Below are 13,628 nucleotides of genomic sequence, written 5' to 3'. Positions count from 1 at the left end.
CTCGGGACTACAGCCTACCTGAGTCAAGAAGAGCTTAACTTCATGGCTTCCTGGAAGGTTTCTGAGACAGGCCCAAGGGCTGGCCACTTCTGTTGTCCCCTATCAATGCTGTAGGGTGGGGGAAGGGGACAAATAGGACCGTCAGCATTCCTACAAAGACACAGCTGCACTGATCTTTCCACGCAAGGCAAACACTGTGGCCCTCCTGCTCTGTGGCTGGGCCCAGCCTTTCATCTGATGCCTCTTCTCCATACTTCATGTTATCAGGCTGCCACCTACTCTTCAAACTTCTTCCAGTGGTATTCTCTTGGCTCAGCTCAGAAGTTACAGCCTTTGCATTTTGGATTTTCCTTCATCCCCATAAAAACTCAAGTTCCTTAATGCATGTGTTATCAAGAAGGCAATCTGATGGAGAGAATTCACAAGGAAGTATTAGCCGACTGGTATCTCTGTCACATTTGCAAAGTGGAGGATTTACTGAGAATATTTAGGATGTATTTTCACCAAGGGATGGGCTTTGGAAGGGCAGGAGCAAGACTTGGAAATGGGGACCCTTTTTGAGGATGCTGACATATACTGAGACTGGCTTTGTTTCCCCATCTTAAAAGGATAGAGGAAACAAACCTCTGTGTTAACAAGTAAGTTGGAAGTAGCCGTGTGGTCCAGGGAGAGTTACAAAGCACAGCACGGGTCCCAATACAACTTCTCTGGTTAGGGTTAAAAATAACACCTACTCTCCATAAAAAGCTGCAGAAACACAATGTGAGCACCCTCTGTGTATGTGTTTCCTGACATAGTCTTCATGATATAGGTGCTGCTGTCGCCCCTTTCTAGATGAAACCCACAGTGATTTCCTCAGTGTCTCACGGATGTACTTTTAAAATGTGTCATGCAAGTCCAGGCTGTCTGAGTCTAAGAGTTTCTTGACTCCTTGGAAGAGGTCGTGCTAAGGTGCTGAGAAGCACCCCCCCCCCTATTTGAGCATCAGACAAGACCACCAAGCCCAGAGGGATGTGACATCTAGGAGGTTCATCCTCCTAGAGCCGGGGCTTTGGGGGGTCGGTTGAGAGGGCAGTCTTCCTCCCCTAGCAGGCCCGAGCTCAGCCAGCAAGTGCCAGGGTCTCCTCCACAGCCCTGCCCAAGCTGCTTTCAAGGTGGGGCAAGTTGGGAGTGTTTCTCTCTCTTCTGGCGAGAGCCAAGAGGTCAGGAGGAGTGTAGCTGTGACAGATGGAATCTGCAAACTTGTTTGGAAACACCCTTTTCAAGTGCACCCTGAGACGGGATTAAGAGAATAGCTTTGGCCCATTTTCAGGACTGTAATCTGCTGAACACCTCCAAGCTCATTTGAAGGAAGTGACAGAGAGACTGAGATTTTAAATCAGGGAAATTGGCCTCCCCACCTCTGGCAGCCTGCAGAAAATAAAAGCTCCCTGGTAGGAAAGTGACACAGCGCCATCTCCTGGCCAGCACTTGCTTGGCCCTCAGGGGCCTCTGGGCAGAGCAGGGACCCTTCTACTTCAAGGATTTTGACAAAAGCTGCTGGAGGGAAGGCATGTCCTCCTGGCTTCCCGGAGCTGAGGTGGAGGCATGGGAGTTGCATGCACGCTCAGCTCACCATGTAGACACACGTGTGCACTCATGTGTCTTACACAAATACGTGCACGTTGAAAGCCAATTTGAACATCAGGTACAATTAACCTATCCTGTGAGGCACAATTCCTCTACTTACGGGCAGCTTTCCAGGTAAAATTCATCGTCATGAGGTTACGCACTCTGGAGTCAGTGTGTCTGGATTTGAACCTCAAGTTTTATCATTTGGTAGCTGTCAAGTCTCAGGCAAGTTCCTTAACCTCTGTGGGCTGCTTTCCACTCCTATAAGATAAGAACAGTGGTACCATCCACTTCAGCATCCTGTGGATGTAGGTGAAGCAGTACAGTGTATGCCCTATGACAATCATCCTGTATGTACTAGCTGTAATTATTATTCTCTGAGTATGGCTCATATGCACTCCCACCCTCTACAGACTCAACCATCAAGCTCCATTCCAATTTTTGTTGGTCAATATGTCCCAGGCACATATTTCCAGGTGGAGAAAGTTATTGTTAAAGGTACATTTTTTGTTGACTAGGCTGCTACCTAAACTCTATATGACCTCTAGCAGATTTAAGAGTCATGGTTGTGAAACGCCCATGTCTTTTGTCTTTATTAAGTCGAGCTGCCAAGGCAGTGGTGTGAGGATGCTGTTGACTGGCTGACAGCACTCTGGGGTATGGGATGGATGTGTCCTCTCCCCAACTTAGGGGAAGTTTTCATGCTGGGTTTTCCTACCTTCACCTGCTTGGCATCCAAGGGAAGCCAGCCAAATGGCCAAGGCCTCCACCCCTGGTCCTCTTGCCATATTGGAGCCACAAGCATCCTGAGAAACTCCATCTTAGGTGGGATGCTCATGGATACTGACAGAAAAGCTCTTTCCACCTAGATGGTGGAGGAGACAGGCTGCCAAACTCAGAGGCTGGCCTTCCCAAGGTCAACCATAAATCAAGGTGACCACATGTCGCAGAAGCCAGCTCTGGAGTCCTGAGGGGGTGTGGGGCCTGATGACAGGGGATTATCTCTTCCCATCCCGTCTGCTGCCAGGGAAGCGAGGCATGTGCCTGTTCATTGCCACCAAGGAAGCCTTCCCGCTGTTTAATGAGGACTGGCTTGCCCTGGGAAGGAATGCCTGGTCTGCACATCTGTCTCATCAAAGGGGTCAGAGGCTTAGGACACAAAGGTCTCTCAGGCCTCCATTCTCTGGCCTTTATCACTCCCAGGAGCCATCCTGTTAACGTGCTCAAACAGCCGTGACTTTGCCTCTGCTGTTTTGGGGAGCTCAGCCTGGTTGAGGAGGGAGGAGCAGCAGCAGGGCGAGAGCCCTTCGAGTCTCTCAGACTTTGCACTTGGCTGCCTCTCCCGAGGAGGACGGAACCATGACTCAACTGGGTTAGAATGTTTTGTTAGCCAACCCTTGTTTTGCTCAAAACCACTGAAGTCTCTAGAAAATAGCCTCAAGGGAACTTGGAGGAGAGCTGCCTCACATGCAATCTGTTTATGGGGGGACCCTAGGAGCAAGCTCCAGCCAGGAGGCCTCATCCTGAGGGCTGTGTACCTGGAGGTCATGAGGCTTTTGCAGAAAATCAAGACAGATTAATGCTTTAAGTTGGAAGGATTGAAAAGATGGTAAGCTCTGCTATGGTGCTATAGAGCTCCGACTTCACTTGGGGCTTAGGAGTTGACCTCAAGGCTTCACCTCTGTGCCTCTCAGCCTCCTCATCTACCAGGGGATTAACAATACTAGTGTGAGAACAGCCTGAAAAATGATGAAACTTAGTTCGTCTTCTCTCAAGCTCAGCGCATGGCTGGGTATCAGATATTTAAGAAAACATGTCAGAGAAGAAGTTAACTCATCAGATGTCTTTTTATTGAAATGGCTGTTGATTTATCTTGGTTTTGTGAACGTGTCAACAATTGCTGCCTTCCTGATGATGGTGGTAGATGTGACATGTCTTAATTACATGGTAAAAAAGGCCTTCTGGAAGCAGCAGCAATGTAGCTTAAGAATTATGCTAGGCACCGGGCGGTGGTAGTGCATGCCTTTAATCCCAGCACTCAGGAGGCAGAGCCAGACGGATCTCTGTGAGTTCGAGGACAGCCTGGTCTACAGAGTGAGTTCCAGGACAGGCGCTAAAACTACACAGAAAAACCCTGTCTTGAAAAACCAAAAAATAAAAAAATAAAAATAAAAAGAATTATGCTAGGCAGGGTCCTTAACCAGGCCAGGTAACAACATACCTGACCAGTGGCATGAGAATGTCCGATACACTCTGGGGGGGTAATGAATGCCCTATAAGTGATAGGCTCAGATCTCAATACCCACTCTCCACATGCACTGTCTTAGGCTATGGTATAGTTGCAATACTGAGAACAGTATGCAGCACAAAGTCAATTAAAAAGAAAAACAAGAGCAGGGCATGGTAGTTCACACCTTTAATCCCAGCACTTGGAGGCACAGGCAAGCAGATCCCTGTGAGTTTGAGGTTGGCCTTATCTACATAGTTCCAGCACGGGCAGAGCTATGCAGAGAGACCTAGTCTCAAAACACCCAAATCACTCAAAACAAAACAAACAAACAACTACATCATTGATTTGTGGATATTCAAAGCCTTGGATATCAACTCAGTCCTTTCTCTCCAGCTCAGGGGAGGAAATTAGAAAATAACATAATTAGAAGAATAATCTTGAATCTGTTTACAAACTGTTTCAAAACTCACTTAACAGAAATTGAGTCATTACCAGTAACACATTATTTGAGAATGGACTAAAAAAAAATGGTGTTAATCAGAAGTCCTCTAAAACAGGAGTGCTCCTTTTTACTTATTTATTTTTTGAGTTACTTAAAGTATGTATCAGTTCCCTACGGTTGCTGTAACAAACGACCACAAGCTGAGTGGCCTAAACCAACAGAGGTTTGTTATCTTACAGTTCCCGTGGTCAGAAATCCAACGTGATTGCTTGGAGATGCAGCTCAGTGGTCCAGTGCTTGGCCAGAACGCATGAGGTCTTGGGTTCATGATCCAGATGTCCAACATGGACGTCAGTGGCTAAAGCCAAGGTATTAGCTGGCTGTATTTCTTCTGGAAGCTCCCAGGGGAATTTCCTTGTTTCCCCAGCTTTTAAAGGCTGACTAATTTCTTGATTTGTGGCGACTTTCCATTTCCAGAGCCAGCGACAATGGCTGGTTCTTTTTCACAATGCCATCTCTCAGTTCTGACACTTCTCTCTCTCTCTCTCTCTCTCTCTCTCTCTCTCTCTCTCTCTCTCTTCTATTTAAAGTCCATGTAATTGCACTTGGTCCTGTCCCATGTTCCTCCATCTAAAGATCAGGCAACAGACAGCCTTAACCCTTTGTTCCCCATTTGCTGTGGCACATAAGATAACCGTGGGTCCCAGTAACCAAGATGTGGACACGTTTGGTGGTTAGCGGGGTAGCATCTGGGCTACCATATAGGATGACCCTGAAATGTGTCAAAAATAACTTGAAATCCATTCACACATATTTTGCTTTAATTACTATCATTAGTAAGTACACGGTGATCAGCTTCACAGCTGATATGATGGTGGTCCTTGGGTACTGGTGAGTGCATCGGTCATGTGAAAAGACAGGATGATGTTGCAATTTCCCCCTAAAACAGCAATACACTCAACTGTAGGAACTATTCTTTTCATATTAAAGTAGTGACAGCAGACGCCAGTTGGCTTATTGTTAATCCACTTGGCGGATGTAAAAGTTGATACTTCAGCAAGGTGAGACCTTTCTGGCAAAGAGGAGGTCTCACTGGTCTAGGTGAGAACACTTGTGAGTGTGAGAAGCCCACTCCAGTTGAAACATTTGGTCCTAGAACTTTCCTCTCAGCCTTCCCCACTCTGCCCCTTGCATATCTCTCAGGGTGCAGAGTGTGGAACCCACAGAGCCCAGGCCTCTCCTCTGACCTGGGATAACTGCTCCTCTCTCCTGCCAGCCATTGACTTTCCCAGAACTGAATGAACTGTCTTGTGTAAGCCTAAATCTTAGTAGCTTTAAATGCATTCACAAGTCATGAACCACTCTTCCATATTCCTTCATTCTGTAAAACTGAACATTTAGACCTCTTTCTAGGTCTGGTAGCCACCAATCTACTTCATTTATCTGTGAATTAGACTACTCTAGGTACCACAGACAAGCGGTTACATGACACTTGCCTTTTGTGACTGGTCTGTTTCACTTAATTAAATGTCCCCCAAGTCCATCCATGTTGTAGCATGTGTCAGAACACCCCCTTTACAGTGCTAATATTCTATTGTATATAGTGTGTAACATTTTGTTTATCTGCTCCTCTGTCATAGGACACCTGGATTACTCCTGCCTTTCGGGTATTGAGAATGACCCTGCTATGAATACAGACATGCAAATATCTCTTTGAAATGCTCCTCTAAGTTGATTTGGATGTGTGTCCAGAAGTGTAATTGCTGAATCACAACCCTTTGTGAGCCATCCCTGCTCTCCACAGCATCTGTATGTGAAAGTACAAGCCTGTATTGCAACGTACAGAAGGCTTTTTCTCATGATGCTGAATGGTGTTGAGGAAACCAAGGACAAAGCACATTAGGTAGTCCATCAGCTGGATGTTCCTCATGACCATGGCATCCTGGAGGGAGAGCTACCTGTTTTCCTCCCAGGAATGGAGCTGTCTGGAGACCAGAGAGAATGCAGACCCACCAAATCACTGTAGGTCATGCTAGAAGATGCAGGGCAGAGCTCGTCTGTGCCATTGGTTCTTAGGGAAGGGACTGACCTGCCAGAGTTCAACGCCAGCTCAGAAACCAGGTCACAGCTCTGGTACAGTACTCTTCAACCCCACAACATCCTCTGCCCTCTTGTGGAGAAGGGAAACGGGCCAGAACTGGGAACAAGGGTCCAAAAGGCTGACAAAGTGTTTTGTTGGTCAGGAGCTCTAAGGCTGCAGGCCAAGGTGTCATCCATGGAGAATGAGCAGAATGTGAGGGCCTAAGAGTCTAGAGTGTGGAATCTGGTTTTTTTTTTTTTTTTTTTTTTTTTTTTTTTTTTTGTGTGTGTGTGTGTGTGTGTGTGTGTGTGTGTGTCCAGCTTTGGTAGAGCCTCTGTGAGCCTTAGGCTTCTATGTGTAAAACAAAGGGGCTGTGAAGTATGATGCTCAGGGAATTTGTCCATTTGTCCAGCACACATGTATTCAGAGCCTTCCCTGGCTACACATCCTTCAGCTCTTGAAGAGACAGTAATTTTAAAGAAATAATGAACACATGGAGTGCTGTCCAGGCCAGACACAATCCTGAGATTTTTTGTTTGTGTGTGTGTGTGTGGGGGGGGGGTTTATGTGCATGCCACTGTGTGTGTGTGTGTGTGTGTGTGTGTGTGTGTGTGTGAACTGACAACTGTGGAAGTTAGTTCTCTCCCTTCATTGTGTGAGTCTTAGGAATCAGACTCATGTCACCAGGCTTGACTGCAGGTACCTTTACCTGCTGAGTCACCTCCCCTGCTTGAGACTTATACAAACATATTAGTTCATTTAAGCTCTGGAACACCTAGAGGGGTTGGACTGCTGTGATTACCTTTTTATATGTGAAGACCTCAAGAGAAGAGAGGTTCCTTGTCCCACACACAGAGAACGTTAGAGGTGCATGTAGGATCTGATCCTAGTGCTCTAGCACAAGGCTGTGTGTTAATCTCAAGACCTTATCCTCAGGAAATTCATACCCGGTGATAATACTCAGTCCTGTTTGCTAAACATTTATCACATGCCCAGTCATGCCAAGCACTTTGTACCCTGGTGGCATTTACTAATTTATTGTTGTTAGGGCTCAAACTGAGGACATCATGCATGCTAAACATACCTCTAAGGTCTGTATTTAAATCTCACATGAAAGGGGGAACCATTTCCTCTTTTATAAATGAGAAAATTCATGCCAAGATTGGTATTGAGTACGGGCTCGTCCAACTCTACAATCTGGCTGAGAAGTACTGTATCCTTATTCTGTCCTCCAGTTCAGTGTTTGACCCAGCTGCCAATGAGATAAGACGTGGAGGTCCGGATCTGGCCAGCACAGGTTGTCTGGTCATCTCTTACGTGGACTTGGCCCTACAGGCTGGCCTTGCTCTGCAGAGGCATCCCAGAAGCCAGCTGGCATGCTGGCTGTCCTGGGATGGTGAGGAGGTAGAGGTCAGAGGCCCTGGGATGAACTGTTGCAGCAGCCTCATGTGGACATGAGCAGAGACCACTTTCACACTGTGGTTTCAGAGACTGTCCCCCACCCCCAAAAGTCTCACCCACAGACTAACTGATACTCAACACCCTTTAATTGCTGTCAACTCCCTCCTTTCCCTCTGGTGTAAATGGTCTGCCCAGACCTGTACCTGAGAGCAAGTTCTGGGGCACAGCCTGTGAGCACCACACAGACTCACAGAGAGGGCAGGAGAAGTGGGAGCCCTGGATTGCCTCCATCCATGCTGGGGTTTAGACGAGCAAATGGACAGAAAAGTGAGCTGATGGACGAATGAATGAACCAAGCCCAGCTAATCAATGGAAGAAAGAACAAAGGCATGACCAGGGAGGAAAGAATAAGACACAGCCTAGTCTTGCCTCAGCCCAGCCTGGGCTCTGACAACATTTCCTAGGCAAAGGACAGACATTTACAAGCAGCACCAAGGCTGAGGTATAGCTCAATGGTAGAGTATGTATTAGTTATCATGCTTGAGGCCCTGGTTTCATCCCCAGTGCTCTCCCTCCAATCAATCCCACAAAGCAGAACAGAATTGCAGTATCTAAAGCTATCCCATTGAGATTCCAAAAAGGGGACCCAGAAACCATCTCACAGGCATCCCCCCTCCTGGAATCCTGTGGAAAAAGTGCCAGTCATTTTCTCCTTTGCCTCCAGGACAGGATTAGAGGAGTGCCTGATGATGCTTCCTCCCATTGGTACCCATGTGAGGGAAGGGTCCTCCCCCACTCCCTGCCCCCTCTGGGAAGCCACACAGAACTCCAAGTTAATTAAAGCCTCCACTCTGAGGAGAAGGGAATGTTCCATTTGGTAAATTTAGAAACAGCTGGTTAGTTTCAGCCATTACTTTTGTGCTAACATCAGTGGAGTTCATTCAGCTCTGTCTTTTCATGAAGCTGTCCTTCCAAGGCTACCTGATAGCTACTAATTGCTGCAACTACATTTCTGAATTGCAAATTTTCTGCACTGATAAAAACTTTGATTGCCTGTCAGCTACACATAAGGAAAAGATCAGCAGTGCTAAATGAGGGGTTCCACGCTTGGATAATAATGCCTAATGAATTATTCAGGGAAGAATGCTTGAACGGAGCAAACAATTTGAAGGGCTACCAGCAGCCGTAACAGTTCAGCAGGCAAAAGAACAAAAGTATCATCCTGAACATTACACTAATGATTAAAAAATGCGTATTAATTCTAGATTGGGAGAAAAAAGAAATGCCAGCCTGATTTTAAAGGTTAATCATTATTTTCTCAGTAATGCTCTGATCTCTGGTATGGGGGGTTGGTGAAGGGGAAGAACCCTTTACCAATATTTTGGGATGTGTAATATTATGACATAATAGAGTCATATAATTTCACACACATCATTTAAATATTGTAAATTTCAAATTTCATTGCAAAAGAGAACACACACACACACACACACACACACACACACACACACACACCCTAACAGTGTGGCAGTAGAATGCTCACTCAAGAGAACTTTGCTCAGCACTCACTGCACCAGAGTTAAGGACCCCCTCCTCAAAGCAAGGGGCCCTGCAGAAACAGCAAAATGAAATAAGATGTATGTGATTAAACATATGCAAATACATATCATAATTAGTGACTCTTTCTGGCGGAATTTGAATGTGTTTTACACATTTTGCAAATGCGTTGATGATACCATTAGAAAATTCTCTTAAAGGCTTCTGCCCATTGGGTCTGAAACCCAAGAAAACAAACCAATAAATCAGCTTTTAGCTCCTGTCCAATACTGACACATTCGCTGCTTTCATAAAAAATATATTTCTACCACCCAAAGTGCTAATTTGTTTTGACAGATGCTGTGGAATTGCCAAATATGGAGTGGGGGGGGCAGTCCTGGAAACTATAATGTAAAACTGTATAATTAGAGATGTTAAAAAAAAAATAGGAACACAGCCACTGAGATATTATGATGGATCTCAATGTTTAAAAATAGCTTTTGGAGGCTGTGCTTAGGAGTCTTAAGGCAATCGGCTCACTAACAGAGCATCTTCAGAAGCCATAGTATGGTACCAGGACAATTGTAAAAGTAGTGTTTAATTACTAAATCCGCTGCCAACCACTTAGCAGTTCAATGAGATTTCCCCCCAACTCAAAAGCCTGTGGTATTAGTCATCAATTAGTAATTTTATTATAAAGATGTTTAATGTCAACATAACACTCTTCATTGCTGGCTGTGACACTGTGTGGTGGTGGCTGCGATGTCTGATTCAGAAGGCTGACCATCTGCCAGGGCCTGTGCTCTCACAGCTGACTAATGCTCTCCCCAGAGGACTGAGGATCCCTGTGTTTCTGTCGCTGTCTTTTTGATATCAAAGTGAGGTTGATAAACACATTCAAGTCACAATTAAAAAAACATTTTCACTGACCAGTTGCCACCGACAGCATCAGACAGCTTCGTTGTAGTATCAACTTGTTTCATGGTGTTGATGTGCTGGCAAGATCAAGTGCCCCTTTTCTGGTCTTTACCTAGCTCTCCAATTTTCTGTGACATTTCCAGGTCCTAGGAATCATGTGAGGAAATGTCATTTGGTGTATGTCAGGCATAGAAGCAAGACAAATGCTGGGCTTTTCAGGTTAAGGCCACAGGAAGAGCCATGTAAGCTAGAAATCACTCTATGAGGTACATAATATGTGGTTCAAACCAAATCAACCATTGAGCTGTATCCTTATATGGCAACACATGAAGCCTGGAATGAAAAGCAGAACTCTGCTGTCTTTTTTTTTTTTTTTTTCTAAGAAAAAATCAGGTTGTCTCACTGTGACTCTATCATCTGCATTATAAGAAAAAAATCAGGTTGTCCCACTGTGACTCTATCATCTGCATTATAAGAAAAAAATCAGGTTGTCCCACTGTGACTCTATCATCTGCATTATAAGAAAAAAATCAGGTTGTCCCACTGTGACTCTATCATCTACATTATAAGAAAAAAATCAGGTTGTCCCACTGTGACTCTATCATCTACATTATAAGAAAAAATCAGGTTGTCCCACTGTGACTCTATCATCTGCATTATAAGAAAAAAATCAGGTTGTCCCACTGTGACTCTATCATCTGCATTATAAGAAAAAATCAGGTTGTCCCACTGTGACTCTATCTGTATTATAAGAAGAAATCAGGTTGTCCCACTGTGACTCTATCATCTGCATTATAAGAAGAAATCAGGTTGTCCCACTGTGACTCTATCATCTACATTATAAGAAGAAATCAGGTTGTCCCACTGTGACTCTATCATCTACATTATAAGAAGAAATCAGGTTGTCCCACTGTGACTCTATCATCTACATTATAAGAAAAAATCAGGTTGTCCCACTGTGACTCTATCTGCATTATAAGAAGAAATCAGGTTGTCCCACTGTGACTCTATCATCTGCATAATAAGAAAAAATCAGGTTGTCCCACTGTGACTCTATCTGCATTATAAGAAGAAATCAGGTTGTCCCACTGTGACTCTATCATCTGCATTATAAGAAAAAATCAGGTTGTCCCACTGTGACTCTATCTGCATTATAAGAAGAAATCAGGTTGTCCCACTGTGACTCTATCTGCATTATAAGAAAGTGCCTCAGCTACTTTTCTGTTGCTGTGATAAGATGCCAAACTCAAGGCAACTTCCAGAAGAAAGAGTTTATTTGGGGCTCACCATTTCAGAGGGAGAGAGTCCATGACCATCATGGCAGGGAGCATGGCAGCAGGCAGGCATGACGCTGGACCAGTAGCTGAGAGTGCACATATTGAGACACGTCTACACGGCAGAAAGAGAGAAAGACACTGGGGACGGCACCGGTTTTCTGAAACCTCAAAGCCCACCCCAAGGACACACCTTCTCCAACAAGGCCACACGCCTGATCCTTCCCAAACAGTTTCACCACCTGAGGACAAATGTATGAACCTCTGGGAACCATTCTGGTTCAAACCACCACAGAAGTTACAAACTCCTAGGTTAAATCAAGAGCAATGTGATGGGACCCCAGGACTTTGTGTGGTAAAGGAAGGGTGGAGGTGGAGCAGCTCATGCTCTGAAGGCTACTTAGGCAAGGCTACTCAATCAATAGAGCAGATATTATCTTTAGTGGGTTTGTTTTTCTTTTTACAGAAGAAAAAAAAGAAGTGATGCTTCAAGAAGTCAAGTTTCCTGCCCAAGACTTGAACCAGAGTCTCCCTGATGCAGTTCACCTTTGGGCCTATAGAAGAGGAGAGAGTGGGTACAAGACTTGAAAGTCATGCAAACCCTTCCTTTTCAAAGGAAACCAGGGCTCAGGGATGTGGAGGAAAGAGCCCAAGTGACACTGTCAGCTGGTGGCAGGATTGGGGTTCATAGTTCCTCCCTTTGCACCACCTCGGCTCTCTTTAAGAACTGTGCTGTCCAATAGGACAAAAGTGGGGGAGCTCCTACTTGATCTTACCCACAGAGACCTTGGGAAAACTCCAGGCTTTATCCATCACCACTAGAATCCTCCAAGTATGTGGTCTCAGCATTTGGACGACTCTGAGACCCCTGAGGCACAGCATGGACTTGACTCCTGTCCTTGGTGTGTCTGATCATGTGCATCTGTCTTCAGTAGTGGACAACACTGTCACACCTCCCCCAAATTCAGCACGTGGTACTGTCACTCGTACTCACTCTAAATCTCCTTCTTGTAGGCAGACAACGTTACTAACCTTTGTTCTACAGCAGAGGCGCTGAGCACTGGGATGCTAACAACCTTTGCCCCCTACTCATCAAGAGACTTTAAACCACGCAACGTGCCTCTGGAACCCATCCTACAACTATTAGTGTCGGTTGGCTTCAATAAAGTGACATCAGAGTGACGTGATCACATCCCCAGTGTAGAGACTTCCATCCTATATTCTGTTAGTTCCTGACTATGTTTAAAGCTGAAAGAATGGAGGGGCTTCTCTCTTTCCATTACATAAAAGAATACATGCCACAAACAGTTTGGTCATCAGTCATGTGACATTAAACTTGGATGGGCCGGACCCACAATGCAGCTGAGTTGCTGGATTGCTTAGGTCCTTTTGCTCTGTGGACTGACGTGTTTCATCCCTCCCAAAGGAATAATAGAGCTCTTTAAAGGCTCATTTTGTTTTTAGAAGATTGATTTGTTTTTTAAAGTTCATTAAACTAGGAACATGGATGGACTTTGGAATATTTACAGTTTCTACTGTTCTGACCCCAAAGCTCACTCAATCTTTCCAGCTTCAAGTAAGTGTCCTGTGAATCGAGGAGGTGCTGGATGGGGAGCTGCCTGTTAAAATGCTAAATTGATTGCATTCATCTCATCCATATCTGTGTGCAGTGGGATTTGAACCTAAGCTGGGCAAATGAATTAACCCTGTACCCTCTTGGCCTGTCAGCCCTCTAGGCAAAACAGGAATCCAATGGAATCCCCCTTATGCTAAGGGGCTGTAGAGCTGTCAATCAGAGTGAAGGGGTCTCGAGAGAGAACATAATGAGCCGTGGCCCCAGGGCAGGGGAGCCACGTTCCTGAATGTCCTCAGCGGCATGCCTCCATGAAAGCAGTGCATGCACTAGCATGTTTCGGAGCTAATAACAAGGGTTTTGATTTGTTCCTATAATGAAGGATTACGTCTAAGCACACCAGTGAGTAGCAGGAGACTGTCAACTCCCAGGTGGCCACTTTCCTAAGAAGCTGAGTGAGAACACAGGGGTGATTTTCCAAGGGGAAAATGCCTGCCCTCCCATCACCATCCGGGCAGGAAAAACAATCAGCAGAGTTGATGAGCAGGTAAGGAGAGTTTCGG

Source organism: Onychomys torridus, chromosome 4, assembly GCF_903995425.1.
Source record: "Onychomys torridus chromosome 4, mOncTor1.1, whole genome shotgun sequence".
Taxonomy (NCBI): Eukaryota; Metazoa; Chordata; class Mammalia; order Rodentia; family Cricetidae; genus Onychomys; species Onychomys torridus.
The sequence above is the reverse complement of the archived record's forward strand: the minus strand, read 5'-3'. Positions refer to the sequence as shown.